The 27,666-nt window shown below is 34.1% G+C and overlaps 1 protein-coding gene and 1 pseudogene across 1 annotated transcript in view; one reads left to right on the top strand and one right to left on the bottom strand.

Annotated features, from left to right (window-relative positions):
• Positions 1–27,666, bottom strand: part of LOC121213649 (polygalacturonase-like) — a 61,772-nt gene that overhangs the window by 32,909 nt on the left and 1,197 nt on the right. The window lies entirely within an intron of this gene.
• On the top strand, positions 20,309–22,070 carry LOC107888148 (polygalacturonase-like; annotated as a pseudogene).

Genomic DNA, 27,666 nt, shown 5'->3' with positions numbered 1-27,666 from the left:
AAAAAATAAATTTATCAATTAAATTTGATCGAAAATATGTTAAAATTAAAAACCTAAAAATTTAATATAATAATTTTATCTTTTTTTATTGTTTTAAATTTAACCTTGAATCTTACAAATAAAAGCAAAACTCTAAAAATACAAAAATTGCACTATATAAATGTTAGGGAGTTGAATTTTTTTGAATAAAGATTAAATGGACACAATGTATAAACAATGAGAGCTAAAATTACTATTATGTTAATATTAAAAGCTATCAAAGTTTCATAAAATGTTTGGCTATGGAATCCATCAAACTGGTTGAATCAAAAAACGATGGTTTAACACAATAGCCTATATACTAAACGACCCATCATTGCAATGAATTAGTGACTCCTCCTTTGGCTTACATATTAACCGTGGTATTAGCTAGCAGGTACGATAGTTTAACATAACTATCAATCAAACAAGCCATTCTCGAGGAAAAATTGAGAACAAGTCACCCAAAAACCATCGTATACTCGAAGAAAATCCTTCCTAGATTAAACTCAAACATTATGAAACTCCAACGTAAGGTCTTGTTGGCCTTACAATAAGGACCAATCCTTCATTGGTGCAATCATTGTTATGCTTCAGGGAAAACGTCAGACTCCTAGGATTGACACGAGTTGAAAGTCACCGAGTTCATAAGATAACTGGTGGCTTCATGTTGTTTTTCTCTATATTCGGTATAAGTCCAACATTGATACGCTCAATATTTTATATATATATTTGAAATTCATATATATTGGAAATGAATTAAAATTTAGGTAATATAAAGGGTTAGATTACTTTTTGGTACCTGAACTTGACAAATTTTCTCATATTGTGGAACCCTAGACCTTAAATTTGACAATTGATTCTACTTTGAGGCTTGGATTTTTTTTATCTAAATTAAACCTTGAATTTTGTAGTTGTTCTCACAATAGGGTTTGAAATTTTTTTGCTTCAAGTTAGTCCTTAAAGCCCTAGAGTTTAGGCCCCAATGTGCGAACCATTGTCAAGTTTAAGAACTAACTTGGACATTAAAAAGTTCAAGCCCCAAAGTGGAAACGATAACCTTCTTCAAGTCTCAATGTGAGAACAATTTACTAAGCTCAAAGCCTAACTTTGGCAAAAAAAAAGTTCAGACTCCAATGTAAAAAAGTTACTAAATTAGATCCAAATAGTGATTTAATCTTAACATATATGATAATTTCTGTAGGAAAATTTGGAGCAGTGTTTGCATCCATACCTTTCCCCATCTTTGCAGCACTTTATTTTATACTTTTCGGCCTTGTAGATATGTATTAATTCTAACCATAGCTACCCATTTTTATCCCAACGTTTGATTGTCACATCATGGAAACTGGATCGATGGTATTGACATTATATTATAGATTAAAAATAGAGTAAATAGAAATCACGTTAGTAATTAGGACTAAATAGGAATAATAGCAAAGTAGAGAACTTAAATAGGTAAATTAAGAGTAATGGTTAGTGGGGGATTTATTAAAATAAAAGTAGAATTAGGAGGGATATATAGGATAAATAAACCAAGTTTATAAATGAATTTGCCTATATAAGTTGTCACTGCTCATTTTCTTCTCATGTTTTAATTTCCTTTTTTATTATTTTCTTTCTTTCTACACTTTCTTCATTTCAAAGCTGTTGCATTTGGTAGCTAATTTTCCTTCAAAATTTTATTGCGCATTACATTTCTAAGCAACCAAACACCACTTTCTTTTTAAATTCTCATGTAATACACCAACTTTTCTTCTTAAACTTTGGTTCGGTTATTGAGCGGACCACTAGAAAGTCGTGAAGGCTAGCAAGAACGAAGGTAAGCAATATATTTTCATATCAAACATGCATGAAATGCTTTTGACTAAAGTATCAACGGTTTAGTTAGAAAATATAAATAATATTTGTTTTTTTATGATTTGGCTTCATGAAAATGGTGGATTAAAGCTGGTGAAGCTAAGAAATGTTGTTTAAAATGGTTTTGTTATTGAGGAAGACGTTGAACAGTGACTGATTCTTAAATGAAAGATTTAGGTGAGATTAACGTTTAAGTAACTGTCCAGATCTACAAATATATGTACGTTAGGAGGGTTAGAGGTTAGAAAATGGGGTAAGTATTAGAATAATAAAAATCTTCAAGAGATAACGTGAGTAGTGGGCTGTTGTTGAATAGAGAATGAATTAAATTGTTTTAGACAATATGTGATGTGCATTTTTCATTCGAAGCTGAAATACTGAAGAAGCATCGACTAGTAGAGACAAAGGGAAGGAAAAAGTCACATAATCGACATTGTGGTGAACAAGGTGAATACACTCTATACTGCATCTGAAAACGAGGACGCACTCTGCTAAAAGCATGTAAGACATGCGAACCTTATCTTCTATCGTGAATTGAACATGTGCATGTGTGAACCTCTTCCATGCATTGTGCAAACCTCATCTATGCGTTGTGCGAACTCTTAGCATGAATCTATGTCCGTGTGTTTTTACATGCTATGCGAACCTTGAGTAAAATGTACACATGCATCCAGGGTTAGGTTAAATATATGATATATATATATATAGGCCTCTAAATTTTGTTATATAATATAATTTGTGTGTACTGTTATATATTATATGTAGGTTTGTGGCTTTTAATTTATGTAGTATATATACATTGATGTAAAAGGGAATTGTTATATATAATGAATGCATGCGCAAAGGTTATTATAAATAATATAATATATGTACATAACTTTACATTAAAAGGGTTTTGTATTATATGTATGCATGCGTGGGTTTTAATATAAAAAATATATTTACATACCTTTGCATTAAAAATTTTTGTTCTATCTATTATATATAAATGTATATATATGCGGTGTGCGAACCCTAAATCTACTATGCTGTTGTTTTATCCCTAATTTTCTATTTTGCAAGCTATTCTATAATGTGTTGTGGTACTGTGAGCTCTATTAAAAATTGTGAACCTAAAATGACGTGATCTGTAAATGTGTATTACTACGATATGTTGGCATTGTGAATTTTTGGAACCATTAGATATAGTTGGCTTGCCATAGGATCGTGAGTGCTCACCTATGTAATGTGATTGGGCATTATTGCCTAATGACTTGATGGAGAAATAAAGGAATGTTAAGTAATGCTTCATTCACCGGGGATCGTAAGAGTGTGTTTTTCGAAGAGTGTGAGCATTCGTGCTACACTTATATGGCGATTTGAGTGACTCTATGAGTCTTAGGGTGTGTTTTAGGAGAACCGTTTATCCAATGAGTATATTATTTACTTATGTTTCATTTTCATGAACTGATAATATATCACTAAACTAAACGGGGTTGATTATATGTGAATTAGTGACATGCCAACCGATTTTATGCAAACCACCTACGTGTAGAACTATTTATGTGCGAAGTGTTTTATACGATTTGTCTACAAGTGAGTTATTTTGTTTGTGAATTATTGATGTGTTTTCTTGTGTTGTGTACTTGTGTATTCACTAAGCTTTCGCAAGCTCATCTCTTTTAGTAGTGGAAAAATGATAATAGTATGTATTTTTAATAAAATCGGGGGTTTATAATTAACTGTATAGTGGCATCCTTAAATTCTATTTACGTGTCATGCAATACAAAAAACAAAACCTAAACCCTAAATTCCATGCCATAGTTCAAAATAAAATATATTAAAACTTTGAATAATTGAATAAATTGAATAATAAGCCTAAATAATTCAATAAATAAAACTGAGCCGAGACCCTCTGGATGTCGCGTCCACGTTTTAACTTGGTGGGTCATCTATAAGGATGGAAATAAATGGGGGATTTAGCTATGACGCTTAGTGTGAGTCACTGCATAAGAAAATCAGAGCAAACAGCCGTTAAAGCATATTAAATAATAACACATAGAATAATCATATCCAACTAACAATTCCATCTTGATCAGAGATTTCTGATATGGGCACCCTATGCAACTGCACTATCTCAGAAATATAGAACTTAACCAGTTTTTTCAAAGAGTAATCTTTACAGACAGGAAAGAAGTGTGTCGACTTAGTCAGCTGGTCTACTATTACCCAAATTAGATCTTTCTTAGTGGGTGTTAAGGGTAACCCACTAACAAAGTCCACCGTTATTCGCTCCCACTTCGACTAAGGTATTTTGATAGGTTGCAACAACCCAGAAGGGAACTGGTGTTCTGATAACCAATCCACACCTATAATTAAATCAAACTCCTGAAATGGTAACTCCATAAGGTCTACTAGAGGCACTACCCCTTAAACCTCTAATGGATATCTCCTATAGACTTTATTTATAATAACTGACTATCCTAAGGAGCTTGCTATGGTTATATCAATAATGGTTTCCTCTACCACAACACCTAATTTATCAGGCATATTACATGCAACATATGAATGGGTGGATCCTACTTCAATTAAGGGCAATATATGAGATTGAATTAATGGAAAAAATACTTGTGATGACATCAGACACATCCCTTTCCTCACGACCTCTAACAATGTTAAACAAAGGTTGGTTGCCTAGCCTCGGTTCTAATCGTGCCTATTGCTACATTATTTGCAGCCCTATTTTGCCAACAGCCCTTTAGAGGTAGCTAGCCCACTCCCTGATTTTGGGTCGAAGTTTGTGCTTGATTACTCGAGCGAGAACAATCTTTCATCAAATGCTCCATTAATCTGCATTTCAAACAAACACCCATCTTCTTCCGACAATCTCCCAAGTGGTAGTTTCCACAATATTTACAGTGGAAAACCTTACCCCTAGAGTTAGTTACTGCGCCCCTTGTGTGACACCCCTAAAGTGACCCTAGTCGGGAAGTGGTTTCGGGACCGCTAAGCCGAGTCACCAAAATATTTGGATGTGATAATTATTGTCTAGAATATGTGAATATGAATGTGTGAAAGTTTTAAACTTCGATTTAGTCGATTGCATGTGAACCTAGTTAATAGGACTTATGTGTGACACTTTTGAAATGCGATAGGTTAATTTATAAGGAACTATTTAAGCATGTAGTGAAAATATTGGCTTTGCATGTCAAATACTCCTTTTGTATGCATAGTGGCCGGCCATGATCGAGCATATATTAGACTATGTGGTAAATTTCCATGAAGTGGTCATTATTTTAAGTAAAAGAAAAGAAATAATAAAAGAAATACTAAGGATACTAAAAGAAAAAAAAAAAAGAGGGAGGCTATCACCTTGTTCTTCTTGGCCGATTGTAGAGAGGAAGATAGGAGGGTAGCATTCGGTCACTTGAAGCTTGAGAAGGTTAGTAAAATTTTGTTAGTTTTGAAATTTAAAGCTTAGTTTAAGTCATTTAGCTAGCTCCATATTAGCCCATTTGAAAACTTGGAATTTTTGATGGATGGATGGAGCATTCAGCTAAGGTTATTAAAGAAGGAATTTGATTATTTCCTTTAAGTTTTGATGAAGAATGTGTTGAGTAAATTAGGGGTTTGAACACTTAAGGATTCGGCATTGTTCATGATTTTTTTAGAAGGTGAGTTTGAATGATATGAGTAATGTCATGTATGGGTTTCGGCTTTGATAAGTAAAAATATAAGGGTAATTGAAATGAATAATTGGAGGCTTAATCATCAAGAGGTTCGGTTATGGACTATAAGTGTTAGCTAATTCGGCACAAGAGTATAAATGTTAATTACTTTATAATTGAAGCCTTGAAGAATAGGTTGTGGATCATTAAAGTGTTGAAGGTTAAATCTTTAAGCTTGGTTAATTTGGACATTCGGCTATTCTCATGACACTAGATACAAGGGTATGAAAGGTTATCTATATATATAAGTTTAATTTATTCATGGTAACTTGGCATGTGGATTGGATATATGTTAGTTAATACATGCATTTGGAGGTGATGTGTTAAATAATTAGGTATACGGTTTGGTTTCATTATTGAGTATAAGGGCTAAGTGTTTTAAATTGCCTTTGATGTATACATGTTTATATTGAAATATTAAGGCTATGTTAGCCAATTGAGGGTTTCGGCCAAGATATTCAAATAGATTGGTGTGAATGTTTGAGTGATGAATTTGACTCTTGTGTCGAGTTGGGATGATATGTGTATTTATATAAAACTAAGTGCTGCTAAATAAATTCGATTATGCATGGTATTGAGCTAGTATCATGTTCGTTGGTACATGAGTAGAGCATATGTTTGATGTTTAATATCTAGTTAATAACATCTTTTGTACTTAGTTGTACGGTATACATGTATTAAATCGAATCGCTAAATTGATAAGTTATTTAATAAAATCTACTTGTTGAATCAAGCTCAAGAGCCAAGAGGGTCAAAATCTGATAAAGGAAAGGAAAAAGTGATCGAGTAGTCTATCCACAACTATTCAAAGTATTCGAGGTAAGTTTTAAGTATTAAAGCCTATAATGTGATTGAGTATGATATGTTAAGCACATATTAAAAGAATCATAACTCTATTGTAAATCTTTATGCATATAGCCTAATGGTTATTATGAAGTATAGGTAAGTTATTGATATGATATGTTGCCAAATGGATATGATATTATGAAGTGCTGAAAGGATATGTCAGAAGAGTAAAATTGTGATAAACCTGCTCAGGACAGCAGCAGTAACATGAATTTAGAAAATCACCATAAATTCATGGATTTGAATTAGAGCCTAAATGAGACATGAAATTAAAGCTTAATGAGTCTAGTTTCTTATAAAAGAAACCGTGTAAGTAAACGAATTTCTGATAATGAGAAATTTGATTCGTAGTAAAGAGTGGTCAGATTAGTCAAGCAGTGAAACAGGGGAAACTTTAAGAAAAATCTGGTATTGATTGGCCAAACCTAAAATTCTGGAAATTTTATGGATGGAAGACATACGAGTCTATATTCAGGAAAAATTTACGGAAAGTGATTTGGAGTTTTGTAGCTCCAGTTATAAATAATTTAGTGACTATTGCTCAGGAAAAACAGCTTGTGCTGAATTTGAGATTGTGTTGTAAACCTTGATAAACTTGTTTTAATTGCTTATAAGCTATTGATTAAACCCATATGTGAATTCTAAATTGTGATAAGGCCTAATGGCCGATGTGATGAATGTGAAAGTGTATATATGTGATAAGGCCTAATGGCCGATGTGATGAATGTGAAAGTGTATATATGTGATAAGGCCTAATGGCCGATGTGATGAATGTGAAAGTGTATATATGTGATAAGGCCATAAGGCCTAATGGCCGATGTGATGAATGTGAAAGTGTATATATGTGATAAGGCCTAATGGCCGATGTGATGAATGTGAAAGTGTATATATGTGATAAGGCCTAATGGCCGATGTGATGAATGTGAAAGTGTATATATGTGATAAGGCCTAATGGCCGATGTGATGAATGTGAAAGTGTATATATATGATAAGGCCTAATGGCCGATGTGATGAATGTGAAAGTGTATATATGTGAATAGGGCCTAATGGCCGATGTGATGAATGTGAAAGTGTATATATATGTGATAAGGCCTAATGGCCGATGTGATGAATGTGAAAGTGTATATATGTGACGGGGCCGAGTGGCCAACGTGATGGATGTGAAAGTGCATAAATGTGATAAGTCCCGAAGGGCATTTGTGTCAGTACTATATCCGGGTTAAAACCCCGCAGGCTTTATGCGAGAATATTATCACTGATTTATGTCCGTAAGCTTCGTGCTCGTACTATATCTGAGCTCTAAAGACCCGATGACTACGTGTGGGAATTTTTGTCCGGGTAAGACCCGATAACTTCGTGTGGAGATTATGTCCGGGTAAGATTTCGTAATAAGAATTGCTTATAAATATATTCAATGCGAAAGGTTAAACAGGTATGTACTCCAAGTTTATATGTGAGCTTGATTTGCACTAAATCATAAGGTAGTTATGTGATGCATACGAGAGCAATCTATGAGACTATTCTTGTGATTATGTGACATCAGATCAGTGTGAGGGGTGATGTGAAATCATACGATATATCTATGTCACATGAGCTCACTTTTATGTGAAAGTTTATCTGCCTATTGTATATGATGAGATGTGCGTATTCGGAAAAGGGATGGTATGCCCGAAGGAAGAGTGAAATAAAAATACGAACAACTATGTTATAATTTGATTGTTATCTATTGCCACTGCTTAAAACTTACTAAGCATTGTAATGCTTACTCTGTTTACTCTGTTTCCTCTGTCTTATAGATCTCATTGCGAAGCTACAGGCTCGGGGATCGTCAGCAACTAGTCACACTATCACTATCCACTGTTGGTACTGCTATGTTTTGGATTATCTTATGGCATGTATAAAATAGACTAGTGGCGGAAGAATATTTTGGTTAATGTATATAGCCATGCGAAAATGGCTTATATATGTTTGAGCATAATGTTATAATCATTTGGTATGGAATGGTTAATCACCATCATAATTTGTGCTATTTATGCTGAAAGGGCTAGTTGAATCATGGAAACTATGAAGTAGGTAAAGTCTACCTTAAAGGCAGATGCTGGCAGCAGCAGTGAAGTAGATTTGGAAAATCACTAAAAATAGTAGGATTGGAATTAAATAGTGAATAAATTATGTAATCGAACCTTGATGAATCTATTTTCATATGAAAGTAACGAAACAATCATATGAACAGTATATTAAGAGATATTAAAGTTCTCGTGAAACAGGGCCAGAACGGTTTCTGGATCTCCTGTTTCGACTTTGAAAATTTACCATAAATTAACCAGAGATAATTAGGAGTCATACCATATACGTGTAGATTCCTCTCTGAGTCTAGTTTCTATAGAAACAAACGGCATCAGTATTGTAGCTCTGTGCAGGGAGATATCCAAGTCGTAATGCGCAAGGATCAGTGTAGTCGATCCCTGTAACATGGGAGACTTTGACTAATAAACTGTACTAATTGGCCCGACCAAAAATTCTAGAAAAAAAATACGTAGATGGGCATATGAGTCTAGTTTCAGGGAAAAATCACGAAACTGATTTTTGAGTTGTGAAACTCAAGATATGATTTTTAAAGCGACTAGTACGCAGATTGGGCAGTGTCTGGAAAATTATTTTTATAAGGGGTTTAAAGTCTGTGAACCCCTCGTGTCCGACTCCGGCAACGGTCTCGGGTACGGGGTGTTACAATTTTATTGGTATCAGAGCTACGGTTTAGTCGATTCTAGGACTAACGTAGCACGCGTGAGTCTATTTATACATGCCATAAAGTGATAAAATGATAGTGTGATGATTTTTGGCTATTAAAATGTGTTTGCTGTATTGTAATGAATCTTGATCCCGATCGAGCTGTAGCAAGCTTCTGACTATGAGAATTTGCGATATAACTTCACTTAGATATGCCTAAATTATTAAGTTGATCAGGTACGTATCATGTACTCGTATTTGAATTTCGATTTGGATTGAATTATAAGGGTATAAGTGATGCAATTTTGAAAGAGTGTTATGACTATAAATGTGATTTTTGTATGTGGCTATGGAACTGGAAGTTGAATGGTCGATAAGCGTGTTTTGTTTGTATTCGAGTAATGTAAATGATATACTAAGGTGTATTGCTATATGTGTATATGTATGTAGAGACGAAATTGTCGAATGTAAAAAGGCAGTGAAGCGTATAGAGTGGTTGGTTTTCAGCACTAAGTGTGCGAGCAATAAGTGTTCACGGTTGTGAGATTGGCACTAAGTGTGCGAGCAATAAGTGTTCACGGTTGTGAGATTGGCACTAAGTGTGCGAGCAATAAGTGTTCACGGTTGTGAGATTGGCACTAAGTGTGCGGGCAATAAGTGTTCACGGTTGTGAGATTGGCACTAAGTGTGCGGGCTTGAAATGCATGGCACTAAGTGTGCGAGTTTAAAGTACATGGCACTAAGTGTGCGTGGTTGATTATTAAGCACTATGTGTGCGAACCCACTATATATATATATTCTCTATCAATTATTTATATTAAGGGTGCGACCTTACCGAGTCGATTTCGGACAGTGGAAAGGGGTAAGTCTTCGAGTAATGACCCTACTATGTTATAAAGCCAATTGAAATCATGCTCTTTGTGTGTGGCTATTGAGTTGAAATTGGAAAGGTTTAATAAATGCTTTGTGTTTGAGCCTTAGTAACGAAAGTGAAATATGGACGTGTCATGATTGTTGATATATGTGTGCGTGAGCATTTGAATGATATCCGGGCTAAGTCCCGAAGGCAATTGAGCTAGTGATTATATCCGGGCTAAGACCCGAAGGCATTGGTGCGAGTTACTAAATCCGGGCTAAATTCCGAAGAGCATTCGTGCTAGTGAGGTATCCGGACTAAGTTCCGAAGAGCATTCGTGCTGGTGTTATATCCGGGCTAGGTTCCGAAGAGCAATCATGCTGGTGACATGTATTCGGGCCTTCGTGCCTAGTAGGCTTCGTGCCGGTAATTTGAGCAAAGTTTAAGTATTCATTACTATACGAATTCAAAATTTAAATGAGATGATATGTTTAAAAGTGCACATACATGATGTTTATAGACTTGGTTAAGTCATATCAATGTGTATTAACGAATGCATAAGAGCACATGTATGTGAATAATTAGAGGCACTGTGTGTGTGCGAATTTCCTTTAACCGAGCACTATGAGTGCGAGATCGGTCAGTGGGCACTAAGTGTGTGAAGTGGAATTCATGTAAGACCTCGTTTGGGACGAAGGCATTGATTTGAGATAGTGTGTAAGACCATGTCTGGGACATGGCATTGACTCGATATGTGAGAATATGTAAGACCATATCTAGGATATGGCATTGTAAGAGTTATATGTGCTATTGCTGAATGGACACTATTTTGTTAATCTTGTTCAAGAAATTATTTTGATTAAGTTTCGACATTCGAAAGTTTGAAAGAATTTTTGATGAATGTTGATAATTTTGGATATACGAGTTATGCGCTAGAATAAATCTCAAGCTAGTGTATTACATTAGGCTTTATGCCTATTCGACTGTATACGGGTAACGTTAACTATGATTGAATGTGCTAAATGAACTAAATGTTCAGGTACGTGGAAGTTGACTTTTCTTTTGGAAATGAGTTAAGTCGAATGTTGAGTATATGTGTACTTTCGGTTGGGTTACAGCTTATACATGAATGAAAATGTGGGTTACAAATATGTGGGTTGATGATGTGAATTATACATGTTAATATGTGCTTAATGTGTGTTTGAAATGCATTTATGAATTAAATTAAGTGATTATTGCTTATGAAATCAAGAAAATGAGATATTTGTGCATACTTGTAGAAATGTTTATGTATTTGTTTTAAGATAAGAAAATGATTTTATAGATCGATGCGAAATCAATAATGAATTACAATAGCTATCGATAAGCTAATGTTTATATGAATATAATTCAATAAGAGGACGTTATCCTAAACTATGCATCGGTAGAAATTTTCGAGGACGAAAATCCCTAAAGGGGGGGAGAGTTGTGACACCCCTAAAGTGACCCTAGTCGGGAAGTGGTTTCGGGACCGCTAAGCCGAGTCACCGAAGTATTTGGATGTGATAATTATTGTCTAGAATATGTGAATATGAATGTGTGAAAGTTTTAAACTTCGATTTAGTCGATTGCATGTGAACCTAGTTAATAGGACTTATGTGTGACACTTTTGAAATGCGATAGGTTAATTTATAAGGACCTATTTAAGCATGTAGTGAAAATATTGGCTTTGCATGTCAAATACTCCTTTTGTATGCATAGTGGCCGGCCATGATGGAGCATATATTAGACTATGTGGTAAATTTCCATGAAGTGGTCATTATTTTAAGTAAAAGAAAAGAAATAATAAAAGAAATACTAAGGATACTAAAAGAAAAAAAAAAGAAAGAGGGAGGCTATCACCTTGTTCTTCTTGGCCGATTGTAGAGAGGAAGATAGGAGGGTAGCATTCGGTCACTTGAAGCTTGAGAAGGTTAGTAAAATTTTGTTAGTTTTGAAATTTTAAGCTTAGTTTAAGTCATTTAGCTAGCTCCATATTAGCCCATTTGAAAACTTGGAATTTTTGATGGATGGATGGAGCATTCAGCTATGGTTATTAAAGAAGGAATTTGATTATTTCCTTTAAGTTTTGATGAAGAATGTGTTGAGTAAATTAGGGGCTTGAACACTTAAGGATTCGGCATTGTTCATGATTTTTTTTTTTAGATGGTGAGTTTGAATGATATGAGTAATGTCATGTATGGGTTTCGGCTTTGATAAGTAAAACTATAAGGGTAATTGAAATGAATAATTGGAGGCTTAATCATCAAGAGGTTCGGTTATGGACTATAAGTGTTAGCTAATTCGGCACAAGAGTATAAATGTTAATTACTTTATAATTGAAGCCTTGAAGAATAGGTTGTGGATCATTAAAGGTGTTGAAGGTTAAATCTTTAAGCTTGGTTAATTTGGACATTCGGCTATTCTCATGACACTAGATACAAGGGTATGAAAGGTTATCTATATATATAAGTTTAATTTATTCATGGTAACTTGGCATGTGGATTGGATATATGTTAGTTAATACATGCATTTGGAGGCGATGTGTTAAATAATTAGGTATACGGTTTGGTTTCATTATTGAGTATAAGGGCTAAGTGTTTTAAATTGCCTTTGATGTATACATGTTTATATTGAAATATTAAGGCTATGTTAGCCAATTGAGGGTTTCGGCCAAGATATTCAAATAGATTGGTGTGAATGTTTGAGTGATGAATTTGACTCTTGTGTCGAGTTGGGATGATATGTGTATTTATATAAAACTAAGTGCTGCTAAATAAATTCGATTATGCATGGTATTGAGCTAGTATCATGTTCGTTGGTACATGAGTAGAGCATATGTTTGATGTTTAATATCTAGTTAATAACATCTTTTGTACTTAGTTGTATGGTATACATGTATTAAATCGAATCGCTAAATTGATAAGTTATTTAATAAAATCTACTTGTTGAATCAAGCTCAAGAGCCAAGAGGGTCAAAATCTGATAAAGGAAAGGAAAAAGTGATCGAGTAGTCTATCCACAACTATTCAAAGTATTCGAGGTAAGTTTTAAGTATTAAAGCCTATAATGTGATTGAGTATGATATGTTAAGCACATATTAAAAGAATCATAACTCTATTGTAAATCTTTATGCATATAGCCTAATGGTTATTATGAAGTATAGGTAAGTTATTGATATGATATGTTGCCAAATGGATATGATATTATGAAGTGCTGAAAGGATATGTCAGAAGAGTAAAATTGTGATAAACCTGCTCAGGACAGCAGCAGTAACATGAATTTAGAAAATCACCATAAATTCATGGATTTGAATTAGAGGCTGAATGAGACATGAAATTAAAGCTTAATGAGTCTAGTTTCTTATAAAAGAAACCGTGTAAGCAAACGAATTTCTGATAATGAGAAATTTGATTCGTAGTAAAGAGTGGTCAGATTAGTCAAGCAGTGAAACAGGGGAAACTTTAAGAAAAATCTGGTATTGATTGGCCAAACCTAAAATTCTGGAAATTTTATGGATGGAAGACATATGAGTCTATATTCAGGAAAAATTTACGGAAAGTGATTTGGAGTTTTGTAGCTCCAGTTATAAATAATTTAGTGACTATTGCTCAGGAAAAACAGCTTGTGCTGAATTTGAGATTGTGTTGTAAACCTTGATAAACTTGTTTTAGTTGCTTATAAGCTATTGATTAAACCCATATGTGAATTCTAAATTGTGATAAGGCCTAATGGCCGATGTGATGAATGTGAAAGTGTATATATGTGATAAGGCCTAATGGCTGATGTGATGAATGTGAAAGTGTATATATGTGATAAGGCCATAAGGCCTAATGGCCGATGTGATGAATGTGAAAGTGTATATATGTGATAAGGCCTAATGGCCGATGTGATGAATGTGAAAGTGTATTTATGTGATAAGGCCTAATGGCCGATGTGATGAATATGAAAGTGTATATATATGATAAGGCCTAATGGCCGATGTGATGAATGTGAAAGTGTATATATGTGAATAGGGCCTAATGGCCGATGTGATGAATGTGAAAGTGTATATATATGATAAGGTCTAATGGCCGATGTGATGAATGTAAAAGTGTATATATATGTGATAAGGCCTAATGGCCGATGTGATGAATGTGAAAGTGTATATATGTGACGGGGCCGAGTGGCCAACGTGATGGATGTGAAAGTGCATAAATGTGATAAGTCCCGAAGGGCATTTGTGTCAGTACTATATCCGGGTTAAAACCCCGCAGGCTTTATGCGAGAATATTATCACTGATTTATGTCCGTAAGCTTCGTGCTCGTACTATATCTGAGCTCTAAAGACCCGATGACTATGTGTGGGAATTTTTGTCCTGGTAAGACCCGATAACTTCGTGTGGAGATTATGTCCAGGTAAGATTTCGTAATAAGAATTGCTTATAAATATATTCAATGCGAAAGGTTAAACAGGTATGTACTCCAAGTTTATATGTGAGCTTGATTTGCACTAAATCATATGGTAGTTATGTGATGCATACGAGAGCAATCTATGAGACTATTCTTGTGATTATGTGACATCGGATCAGTGTGAGGGGTGATGTGAAATCATACGATATATCTATGTCACATGAGCTCACTTTTATGTGAAAGTTTATCTGCCTATTGTATATGATGAGATGTGCGTATTCGGAAAAGGGATGGCATGCCCGAAGGAAGAGTGAAATAAAAATACGAACAACTATGTTATAATTTGATTGTTATCTATTGCCACTGCTTAAAACTTACTAAGCATTGTAATGCTTACTCTGTTTACTCTGTTTCCTCTGTCTTATAGATCTCATTGCGAAGCTACAGGCTCGGGGATCGTCAGCAACTAGTCACACTATCACTAGCCACTGTTGGTACTGCTATGTTTTGGATTATCTTATGGCATGTATAAAATAGACTAGTGGCGGAGGAATATTTTGGTTAATGTATATAGCCATGCGAAAATGGCTTATATATGTTTGAGCATAATGTTATAATCATTTGGTATGGAATGGTTAATCACCATCATAATTTGTGCTATTTATGCTGAAAGGGCTAGTTGAATCATGGAAACTATGAAGTAGGTAAAGTCTACCTTAAAGGCAGATGCTGGCAGCAGCAGTGAAGTAGATTTGGAAAATCACTAAAAATAGTAGGATTGGAATTAAATAGTGAATAAATTATGTAATCGAACCTTGATGAATCTATTTCATATGAAAGTAACAAAACAATCATATGAGCAGTATATTAAGAGAAATTAAAGTTCTCGTGAAACAGGGCCAGAACGGTTTCTGGATCTCCTGTTTCGACTTTGAAAATTTACCATAAATTAACCAGAGATAATTAGGAGTCATACCATATATGTGTAGATTCCTCTCTGAGTCTAGTTTCTATAGAAACAAACGGCATCAGTATTGAAGCTCTGTGCAGGGAGATATCCAAGTCGTAATGCGCAAGGATCAGTGTAGTCGATCCCTGTAACATGGGAGACTTTGACTAATAAACTGTACTAATTGGCCCAACCAAAAATTCTAGAAAAAAAATACGTAGATGGGCATATGAGTCTAGTTTCAGGAAAAAATCACGAAACTGATTTTGAGTTGTGAAACTCAAGATATGATTTTTAAAGCGACTAGTACGCAGACTGGGCAGTGTCTGGAAAATTATTTTTATAAGGGGTTTAAAGTCTGTGAACCCCTCGTGTCCGACTCCGGCAACGGTCTCGGGTACGGGGTGTTACACCTTGTCTGTAGTCTACCCTCTCTAAATAGATTTATAGGATGAAAGTTTGAACTAGTGGAAGCCAAATCTCTTTTAACTAGGACCTTACTTTTCTCTCGTTGTTCGTGATTCACTGGTTTAATCTCTTCCACTATTTTGGCTTTCTCCATTAGGGTCTAAAACACTCATTTTTAGTGTGGAGCAACTTGAATCTTAAGGTTAAAACGCATCCCATTTTCGATCCTCAAGCATTTATCCTACTTCATGGTGATCACACCTTGAGCATATCCACTGAGCCTCAGGAATTCAACCTCATATTCTATCACAGACTTGTGTCCTTGTTCTAGATTGATAAATTTGAGCCTACGAGCCTCTGTATACCTAGTGCCCAAATACTTTTTCTGGAAGGCCTCTTGAAAGTATTTTCAATTTATGCGGTCTATTTGCATACCTCTTATGGCAAACTACCACTAATGATATGCCTCTTCTCTTAGGGAGAACATAGTGCTCTTCAACTTCTGCTCCGAAGTAAAATCTAAATCCTTCACAATTCTCTCCACCGACTCCATCCAGCCACCGTTGGATTTGTTCCAGCAATGCCTTTGAACATTTCTAACGCATTCATTCGGAGCCTCTCTGCAACGGATCCCCTTCTCCCTGATCCAGTTTGGGCTCCAGCAACCCTTTGTAAAATCCTCAACATCACCTGGGTTATCGTGTCGTCACCATTTTCGTTCTCAACATAATCCTCCTCTGGTATTGGGTTTTCTCCCTGGACAATGGGTAACTCTATAGGTGCAGCCTTACGTGGCCAACCCCTACCACGTCAGCCTTGGGTGTTCATAGTGATCTTTCGAAAGTTTTAAATCTAAAGTATAACTATAGTCTTCAAAGAAAAGTTGAAGCATTATTTATCCTCCTAAATGTTCACAATCTAAAGTTTACAATTTATCTAAATTTTTACAGTAATCTTGGATTTAATTTCCCATAGAAAAATAAAAGTTTCAAAAATCTTGTGGCGTGGTTTTTCCCAAAATACCCCTTTTCGATGAACTCATGCAAACATATATCAAAATTTCACAATGCAAATTTAGAAAAACTAGGCACTAATGCCACGAAATGTAACGTCCCCAACCTCGCCTAGACGTTAGACTTGAATTTGAAAGATTACATTAGCCACCAAAATGGCCTAGTAAGTAGTCGAAGTTTTGAAAACAAATATTTTTGAACATTTGTTTAGCTTTAGAAGAAAACTTAGTTTATTATCAATATATTTATTACTCAAAATTTTAGTATTGTTTAGTACATAAATTATTGATGCCTGTCTTCTTGTGTTGTGTACAAGTGTATTCACTGAGCTTTCCTGAGCTCATCTCTTTGCTTTCTTCTCCCTTCACGATAAGTAGTGCATGGGATAACGAGCAGGGCAGCAGTTCAATGATCTATCACACAAGCTTTGTTTTTACAGTATGTGCGCTGAGCTTATAAAATCCCAAGAAGGGAATATGGGACATTTCCAGCCTAGAGAATTGGAATGGGGCTTAGATAATTTTAGACAATTTAAAAATAATTTTTTAGAGGGTTGTAATTGGAATTTTTTGGTCTATTTTAAATTTTGGGATTTTTTAATCTCCATGTTTGCTTGTTTGGCTGAATTTGCTGTTTGAATTATATGATACTGCCCATATGAACTAACGAGAAATTTTGCAGCTAGTACAACTTGTCGAAATCCAGGTACGCCTTATTCCGCTTATTATATGGCTTATAGTTTAATTTAGAAACGCATGCTCTTAGGAGTAAATGCTTGTATGAAATATTTTGTATCTGTATGGTGAGTATGGATGGTTGGTGTGATTTGTGGTAGTTTTTCAGAGAATCACCTCGGTGGCAAATGTGTCGCTCGAAATCCAGGTCGGACCCTCTCGGCTGAGTTTGGGGTGTCATATAGATCTTTACTCGACTAATTCAAATTCGAGCTCGATATAACTTTTTTTTAGCATAAAAAGTCATATTAGTTTAAGAACTTGATAACTTTTCTCAATTTAATCCTTAAATTTAGATTCCATTAAAGTACACGTAAATGATATTACTAAATTCTACTATGCCATCACCTGATTTAATTAATTAATATTTTAATATATTTCTTACATTTTATAGATTTAAAAATTTTAGGTGATTGCTTCATAAATTAAAAGTGTTACATCATCCGAATCCAAGTTCATGAAAAAATTTCCCAATTTTGTCAAAGACAAATATGGACCAAGATGAAAAAAAATTATTTCATTTAGGCCTAAATATTGGTTTATCTAATCTTAGTAACCTTAATGAAAATATTGTTGCTTTGTTTATTGCAGGTTCTGTTAGATTATCATGTCTGCAATTCAGAAACATGAATTACACGAGAAACCTTATCATAACAGGATTATCACTCTTCTTAGTGATTTCCATCCCTTAATTCTTCAACTAATATTGGAACCCATCCCATCATGGCCTCGCTCACACCGATGTAGCCTGAGTAAGTGTTTTTATTTTTATTTCTTTAAAAAAAACTCAAATCCCATAATCTTCAATGATAAAAGAGGGTAAAACAAAGTGAATGTTTTTTCAGTTTAATGTATTCGTGAACACCGTCTTCTCACTGCCGATAATGGTGGGATTGATGGTGGAGGTGATCTTAGACAACATGATAAAAGTGAAGAAATCGAAGAAAGCTAGAGGGATGCCATGAGGCTTAAGTTTTTATCGGTTAGAGGAGATAATAGGATTGAAGAATTTTATACTATGCCTTTTAGTCGGAATAGGTTTTTTCCACCAACCTAAATTTCCCAAAATTAGGCATGGTAATTGCATATGTTTTACCCGTTTTTCATTTGATAAATATGGGTAGTTGGAGACGACAATTCGTGTAATTTTTTAAAATAATTTATGAATTATTTATTAATTTTTATTATTTAAATTATTATTTTTTATAAATATTTTTGTATTAGTGGCAAGAGTAATTTAAATATGAGCTTTTAAAGTTGTCAACATTGCTACTAAAGTAAGGCCTTAATCTTTCGGCTGGCAGAGTGGTTGTTGACGATTATATGGCTGAAAAGCAACCCTCCCTTCCCCCTTTATCTTCCATCTCATTGAATTTTGTATTATCTGGCACAGTATCTTCCTGTGGACGCCAATGAGATGCGAATGAGCCTTCTCTTTTCCAACATAATATTGCATTGTTTGGCTTCTCTGCCAAGGCTTTGATTTCCCATTTTTGAGAGCTCTCGAGAAGCTTTAGTTTGCCTATTTTTGCTCGCGCTTTTCGAATTTATTGGGTGCTTGAGGTGTGCCCATTGTAACAGCAGTGAAGGCATGACAAAACTATACACATCAAGGTCCAACCTTCACAGCCCTAATGGCTAAACACCAACATATGATAGAGTTTTCAAATTGATTCAAACAAAGTATGATTTTCTATTGTAATTAATTTTGTATTTACATCTGATTTAGTACTTTACCCGAGATTTGATCCTCACTTGTAATTTTTTTTCGTTGAATGGATATTATTTTAAAAAAAACTTACCAATAAATTGAAATAAAATAAAAGCATACTTGCATATTACGTTTATTAACGATACTTAGTAGCATTATAACTAAACTTGTATACCATTGTTGATACATGGAATAATTATATGAAATTGCAATGAGACTTTGAATTCAAGAAATCTACCGACCAAAGTTGGTTCCCCTTGGCTTGTGATACCAACTCAATCAAGGCAGGTTCTGTTTGTTTCATTGAAAATGGTTTCCGAAAAATATTTTCTACATTTTCTTGTGTTTGTCTCATGGAAAACAGTTTAGTCAATGGAAAATAACTTACAAGTCAACAAAAAATAAGCCCTTTTTCTTTCACTCTAGAATGACTTAACCTTTATGGGAGATTTTATTTTTATATAAAAAATAACTTAAGTCAAGCTTAATATTATTATATTATTAATAAATTTTTATTTTTAAAATATTTCAAATTAATAGAATACTATAATTTTCAATACTATTAAGCATACATATTTAATTATCTATATCTAACCATATAATAAATTATTAATACAATATAGAAAAGAAATTAGTAATGGATAATTTTACTCATCATTTTTTTATACATTGCCTAGAACTACTCATAACTCTTCCCCAACCCTTAATATAGGATATCATTAATGCCCTTCAACACGCTCGAACCCACGGCCTCCTGCATGTGCAACAAGGTCGATGCCAATCGAGCTAAGTCGACAATTTTATTCATCATTTTCATTTATATATAGAAACCTTAAATAGTTATATTAAGTCACGTGTTAGTTAATTATTTTTACTATATCAAGTTTGTTGGCAAATTAACGAGTTAAACGCTTCCAAAAAGAAAAAGAAGTGCTAATTATAGTAAGCAAAACTTGGTCATATTATTTACCCATGCTAATTAAAATAGAAAATGTTTAGTTGGTTGTAATTTGGCCTTACTTTATCTATATAAGATGGTTTGAAACAAAACAAAAGACAGAAATCATTCTCTCTTTGTAGTGAAAAAAAATAAAGTATGGCTATTCAATTTAATTTTGTTTCATCCATGTTAATACTAGTATTTCTGTCCATATCATCCGTTGAAGGTCAAGGAGGAGGAGGTGGTGGTGTTATTGATGTTGTTGCAAAGTTTGGTGCAAAGGCAGACGAGAAAACAGATTTGAGTAAGGTAAGCAAAATATCATATAACGTTATAGTTAGCAGATAAAAGTATGCATAACTATTTTCCAAATATCTTATCTTTATATGTATCTTTTTTATTCTTTTATTTGGTTTTAGCCATTATTGGATGCTTGGAAAGAAGCATGTGCCTCGACATCTCCGTCAAAAATTGTGATTCCTAAAGGGATATATTTTTTAAGTACAGCTACCTTAGATGGTCCTTGCAAGGCTCCTATTGAGCTTCAAGTTCAAGGCACTGTGAAGGCTCCGGCAGACCCTGGTGCTTTCAAGGAGCCTAAATGGATTGCTTTCAATAGAATTGAAAATTTCAAATTGTCTGGCGGAGGAGTTTTCGACGGCCAGGGAACCACTGCTTATAAAAGGGAAGGTTGCAAAGGTCATGATTATTGTGGTTCACTTCCTATTGTAAGTTACTTTCTTATTGAGAAGTTATGACTTTTTTTTTATAAATAGAATTAAGTAATAATTATTTTTGTTTCATTCTGGAATTAAACAGAACCTAAGGTTTGATTTTTTAACCAACGCAATGATACAAGATATAACTACCAAAGACAGCAAGCAGTTCCAGGCTAATGTTCTAGGATGCAAAAACATTACTTTCGAACATTTCACCGTATCTGCACCTGACGAAAGCCAAACACAGATGGGATTCACATTGGGAGATCGGATGGGGTCAATGTTCTTAACTCGGAGATAAAAACTGGTGATGATTGTGTTTCAATTGGGGATGGTTCCAAAAATTTGGTTATCAATGGAGTAACTTGTGGACCAGGACATGGTATCAGTATTGGTAGTCTCGGATTGTTTAAAAATGAAGTACCAGTTGATGGAGTTACAGTAAAAAATTGCACCATGACTAATACTTCCAATGGTGTTAGAATCAAAACTTGGCCAGGTGCTGAACCTGGCACTTGTTCGAACATTCACTTTGAGGATATTATCGTGACCAATGTCAGTTCTCCTATTATAATTGATCAGAAATATTGCCCATGGAACAAATGCAAAATAAATGTATGTACATATTTATCAAAATCGTAAGAGAGCAAAAAGAGTTAACCGGTCATTAAATCATTATTTTGTTGATGCAGGAAGAATCGAAAGTTAAACTAAGCAACATTAGTTTCAAAAACATTCACGGCACTTCTGCGCGTCCAGAAGCTGTCAAGATTATTTGTAGTGCTACTTTGCCTTGTGAAAATGTAGAACTTGCAGACATTGAAATTACGCATAGTGGACCGACTGGACCTGCAGTATCACAATGTTCGAATGTGAAGCCTAAAGTTAGTGGCAAACAAAATCCAGCTGCATGTTCTGCCCCTATCCCAGCAAAACCTACCCCGACCGCTTAATCAATAGCAGAGGTATAAATTTTTTGATGACGTTGTAACTCTTATAATTATATTTATTTCGCAAATAAATTTTATTTTTTTATATTCTATGTTATAAAGAATATTTTTCATAAACTTAATTATTTTTAAAAATACACTTCAACAAAAAATATTGCAATGTGACAACATTTTATGCATTTAGGCTTACGATATAATTAATTTTAGAATACTGCTGAACCAGATATTATTTAATTATTTTGTTTTTTTTCTTTATATAAATTTTTTATTTTTTATTTATAAAATTGGCATAATAAAAATTTTAATAATCAATATTTATACATTGTATCAATTTAGTTTTGATTCTAAAAATAACCATTAACTTTTACACCTTGTATAATTTGATTTTCTTTTTAGTTTTCTTTTTTATTACTCTTTCACCTTAAAAGGTAAAAAAATAAATTTATCAATTAAATTTGATCGAAAATATGTTAAAATTAAAAACCTAAAAATTTAATATAATAATTTTATCTTTTTTTTATTGTTTTAAATTTAACCTTGAATCTTACAAATAAAAGCAAAACTCTAAAAATACAAAATTGCACTATATAAATGTTAGGGAGTTGAATTTTTTAGAATAAAGATTAAATGGACACAATGTATAAACAATGAGAGCTAAAATTACTATTATGTTAATATTAAAAGCTATCAAAGTTTCATAAAATGTTTGGCTATGGAATCCATCAAACTGGTTGAATCAAAAAATGATGGTTTAACACAATAGCCTATATACTAAACGACCCATCATTGCAATGAATTAGTGACTCCTCCTTTGGCTTACATATTAACCGTGGTATTAGCTAGCAGGTACGATAGTTTAACATAACTATCAATCAAACAAGCCATTCTCGAGGAAAAATTGAGAACAAGTTACCCAAAAACCATCGTATACTCGAAGAAAGTCCTTCCTAGATTAAACTCAAACATTATGAAACTCCAACGTAAGGTCTTGTTGGCCTTATAATAAGGACCAATCCTTCATTGGCGCAATCATTGTTATGCTTCAGGGAAAACGTCAGACTCCTAGGATTGACACGAGTTGAAAGTCACCGAGTTCATAAGATAACTGGTGGCTTCATGTTGTTTTTCTCTATATTCGGTATAAGTCCAACATTGATACGCTCAATATTTTTATATATATATTTGAAATTCATATATGTTGGAAATGAATTAAAATTTAGGTAATATAAAGGGTTAGATTACTTTTTGGTACCTGAACTTGACAAATTTTCTCATATTGTGGAACCCTAGACCTTAAATTTGACAATTGATTCTACTTTGAGGCTTGGATTTTTTTATCTAAATTAAACCTTGAATTTTGTAGTTGTTCTCACAATAGGGTTTGAAATTTTTTTGGTTCAAGTTAGTCCTTAAAGCCCTAGAGTTTAGGCCCCAATGTGCGAACCATTGTCAAGTTTAAGAACTAACTTGGACATTAAAAAGTTCAAGCCCCAAAGTGGAAACGATAACCTTCTTCAAGTCTCAATGTGAGAACAATTTACTAAGCTCAAAGCCTAACTTTGGCAAGAAAAAAAGTTCAGACTCCAATGTAAAAAAGTTACTAAATTAGATCCAAATAGTGATTTAATCTTAACATATATGATAATTTCTGTAGGAAAATTTGGAGCAGTGTTTGCATCCATACCTTTCCCCATCTTTGCAGCACTTTATTTTATACTTTTCGGCCTTGTAGATATGTATTAATTCTAACCATAGCTACCCATTTTTATCCCAACGTTTGATTGTCACATCATGGAAACTGGATCGATGGTATTGACATTATATTATAGATTAAAAATAGAGTAAATAGAAATCACGTTAGTAATTAGGACTAAATAGGAATAATAGCAAAGTAGAGAACTTAAATAGGTAAATTAGGAGTAATGGTTAGTGGGGGATTTATTAAAATAAAAGTAGAATTAGGAGCGATATATAGGATAAATAAACCAAGTTTATAAATGAATTTGCCTATATAAGTTGTCACTGCTCATTTTCTTCTCATGTTTTAATTTCCTTTTTTATTATTTTCTTTCTTTCTACACTTTCTTCATTTCAAAGCTGTTGCATTTGGTAGCTAATTTTCCTTCAAAATTTTATTGCGCATTACATTTCTAAGCAACCAAACACCACTTTCTTTTTAAATTCTCAAGTAATACACCAACTTTTCTTCTTAAACTTTGGTTCGGTTATTGAGCGGACCACTAGAAAGTCGTGAAGGCTAGCAAGAACGAAGGTAAGCAATATATTTTCATATCAAACATGCATGAAATGCTTTTGACTAAAGTATCAACGGTTTAGTTAGAAAATATAAATAATCTTTGTTTTTTTATGATTTGGCTTCATGAAAATGGTGGATTAAAGCTGGTGAAGCTAAGAAATGTTGTTTAAAATGGTTTTGTTATTGAGGAAGACGTTGAACAGTGACTGATTCTTAAATGAAAGATTTAGGTGAGATTAACGTTTAAGTAACTGTCCAGATCTACAAATATATGTACGTTAGGAGGGTTAGAGGTTAGAAAATGGGGTAAGTATTAGAATAATAAAAATCTGCAAGAGATAACGTGAGTAGTGGGCTGTTGTTGAATAGAGAATGAATTAAATTGTTTTAGACAATATGTGATGTGCATTTTTTCATTCGAAGCTGAAAATACTGAAGAAGCATCGACTAGTAGAGGCAAAGGGAAAGAAAAGGTCACATAATCGACATTGTGGTGAACAAGGTGAGTACACTCTATACTGCATCTGAAAACGAGGACGCACTCTGCTAAAAGCATGTAAGACATGCGAACCTTATCTTCTATCGTGAATTGAACATGTGCATGTGTGAACCTCTTCCATGCATTGTGCAAACCTCATCTATGCGTTGTGCGAACTCTTAGCATGAATCTATGTCCGTGTGTTTTTACATGCTATGCGAACCTTGAGTAAAATGTACACATGCATCCAGGGTTAGGTTAAATATATGATATATATATATATATAGGCCTCTAAATTTTGTTATATAATATAATTTGTGTGTACTGTTATATATTATATGTAGGTTTGTGGCTTTTAATTTATGTAGTATATATACATTGATGTAAAAGGGAATTGTTATATATAATGAATGCATGCGCAAAGGTTATTATAAATAATATAATATATGTACATAACTTTACATTAAAAGGGTTTTGTATTATATGTATGCATGCGTGGGTTTTAATATAAAAAATATATTTACATACCTTTGCATTAAAATTTTTGTTCTATCTATTATATATAAATGTATATATATGCGGTGTGCGAACCCTAAATCTACTATGCTGTTGTTTTATGCCTAATTTTCTATTTTGCAAGCTATTCTATGATGTGTTGTGGTACTGTGAGCTCTATTAAAAATTGTGAACCTAAAATGAGTGATCTGTAAATGTGTATTACTACGATATGTCGGCATTGTGAATTTTTGGAACCATTAGATCTAGTTGGCTTGCCATAGGATCGTGAGTGCTCACCTATGTAATGTGATAGGGCATTATGGCCTAATGACTTGATGGAGAAATAAGGGAATGTTAAGTAATGCTTCATTCACCGGGGATCGTAAGAGTGTGTTTTTCGAAGAGTGTGAGCATTCGTGCTACACTTATATGGCGATTTGAGTGACTCTATGAGTCTTAGGGTGTGTTTTAGGAGAACCGTTTATCCAATGAGTATATTATTTACTTATGTTTCATTTTCATGAACTGATAATATATCACTAAACTAAACGGGGTTGATTATATGTGAATTAGTGACATGCCAACCATTTTATGCAAACCACCTACGTGTAGAACTATTTATGTGCGAACTGTTTTATACGATTTGTCTATAAGTGAGTTATTTTGTTTGTGAATTATTGATGTGTTTTCTTGTGTTGTGTACTTGTGTATTCACTAAGCTTTCGCAAGCTCATCTCTTTTAGTAGTGGAAAAATGATAATAGTATGTATTTTTAATAAAATCGGGGGTTTATAATTAACTGTATAGTGGCATCCTTAAATTCTATTTACGTGTCATGCAATACAAAAAACAAAACCTAAACCCTAAATTCCATGCCATAGTTCAAAATAAAATATATTAAAACTTTGAATAATTGAATAAATTGAATAATAAGCCTAAATAATTCAATAAATAAAACTGAGCCGAGACCTTCTGGATGTCGCGTCCACGTTTTAACTTGGTGGGTCATCTATAAGGATGGAAATACATGGGGGATTTAGCTATGACGCTTAGTGTGAGTCACTGCATAAGAAAATCAGAGCAAACAATCGTTAAAGCAGATTAAATAATAACACATAGAATAATCATATCCAACTAACAATTCCATCTTGACCAGAGATTTCTGATATGGGCACCCTATGCAACTGCACTATCTCAGAAATATAGAACTTAACCAGTTTTTTCAAAGAGTAATCTTTACAGACAGGAAAGAAGTGTGTCGACTTAGTCAGCCGGTCTACTATTACCCAAATTAGATCTTTCTTAGTGGGTGTTAAGGGTAACCCACTAACAAAGTCCACCGTTATTCGCTCCCACTTCGACTAAGGTATTTTGATAGGTTGCAACAACCCAGAAGGGAACTGGTGTTCTGATAACCAATCCATACCTATAATTAAATCAAACTCCTGAAATGGTAACTCCATAAGGTCTACTAGAGGCACTACCCTTAAACCTCTAATGGATATCTCCTATAGACTTTATTTATAATAACTGACTATCCTAAGGAGCTTGCTATGGTTATATCAATAATGGTTTCCTCTACCACAACACCTAATTTATCAGGCATATTACATGCAACATACGAATGGGTGGATCCTACTTCAATTAAGGGCAATATATGAGATTGAATTAATGGAAAAAATACTTGTGATGACATCAGACACATCCCTTTCCTCACGACCTCTAACAATGTTAAACAAAGGTTGGTTGCCTAGCCTCGGTTCTAATCGTGCCTATTGCTACATTATTTGCAGCCCTATTTTGCCAACAGCCCTTTAGAGGTAGCTAGCCCACTCCCTGATTTTGGGTCGAAGTTTGTGCTCATTACTCGAGCGAGAACAATCTTTCATCAAATGCTCCATTAATCTGCATTTCAAACAAACACCCATCTTCTTCCGACAATCTCCCAAGTGGTAGTTTCCACAATATTTACAGTGGAAAACCTTACCCCTAGAGTTAGTTACTGCGCCCCTTGTCTGTAGTCTACCCTCTCTAAATAGATTTATAGGATGAAAGTTTGAACTAGTGGAAGCCAAATCTCTTTTAACTAGGACCTTACTTTTCTCTCGTTGTTCGTGATTCACTGGTTTAATCTCTTCCACTATTTTGGCTTTCTCCATTAGGGTCTAAAACACTCATTTTTAGTGTGGAGCAACTTGAATCTTAAGGTCAAAACGCATCCCATTTTCGATCCTCAAGCATTTATCCTACTTCATGGTGATCACAGCTTGAGCATATCCACTGAGCCTCAGGAATTCAACCTCATATTCTATCACAGACTTGTCTCCTTGTTCTAGATTGATAAATTTGAGCCTACGAGCCTCTGTATACCTAGTGCCCAAATACTTTTTCTGGAAGGCCTCTTGAAAGTATTTTCAATTTATGCGGTCTATTTGCATACCTCTTATGGCAAACTACCACTAATGATATGCCTCTTCTCTTAGGGAGAGCATAGTGCTCTTCAACTTCTGCTCCGAAGTAAAATCTAAATCCTGCACAATTCTCTCCACCGACTCCATCCAGCCACCGTTGGATTTGTTCCA

Source organism: Gossypium hirsutum, chromosome A02 (assembly GCF_007990345.1).
Source record: "Gossypium hirsutum isolate 1008001.06 chromosome A02, Gossypium_hirsutum_v2.1, whole genome shotgun sequence".
Classification (NCBI taxonomy): Eukaryota; Viridiplantae; Streptophyta; class Magnoliopsida; order Malvales; family Malvaceae; genus Gossypium; species Gossypium hirsutum.
The sequence above is the reverse complement of the archived record's forward strand: the minus strand, read 5'-3'. Positions and strand labels throughout refer to the sequence as shown.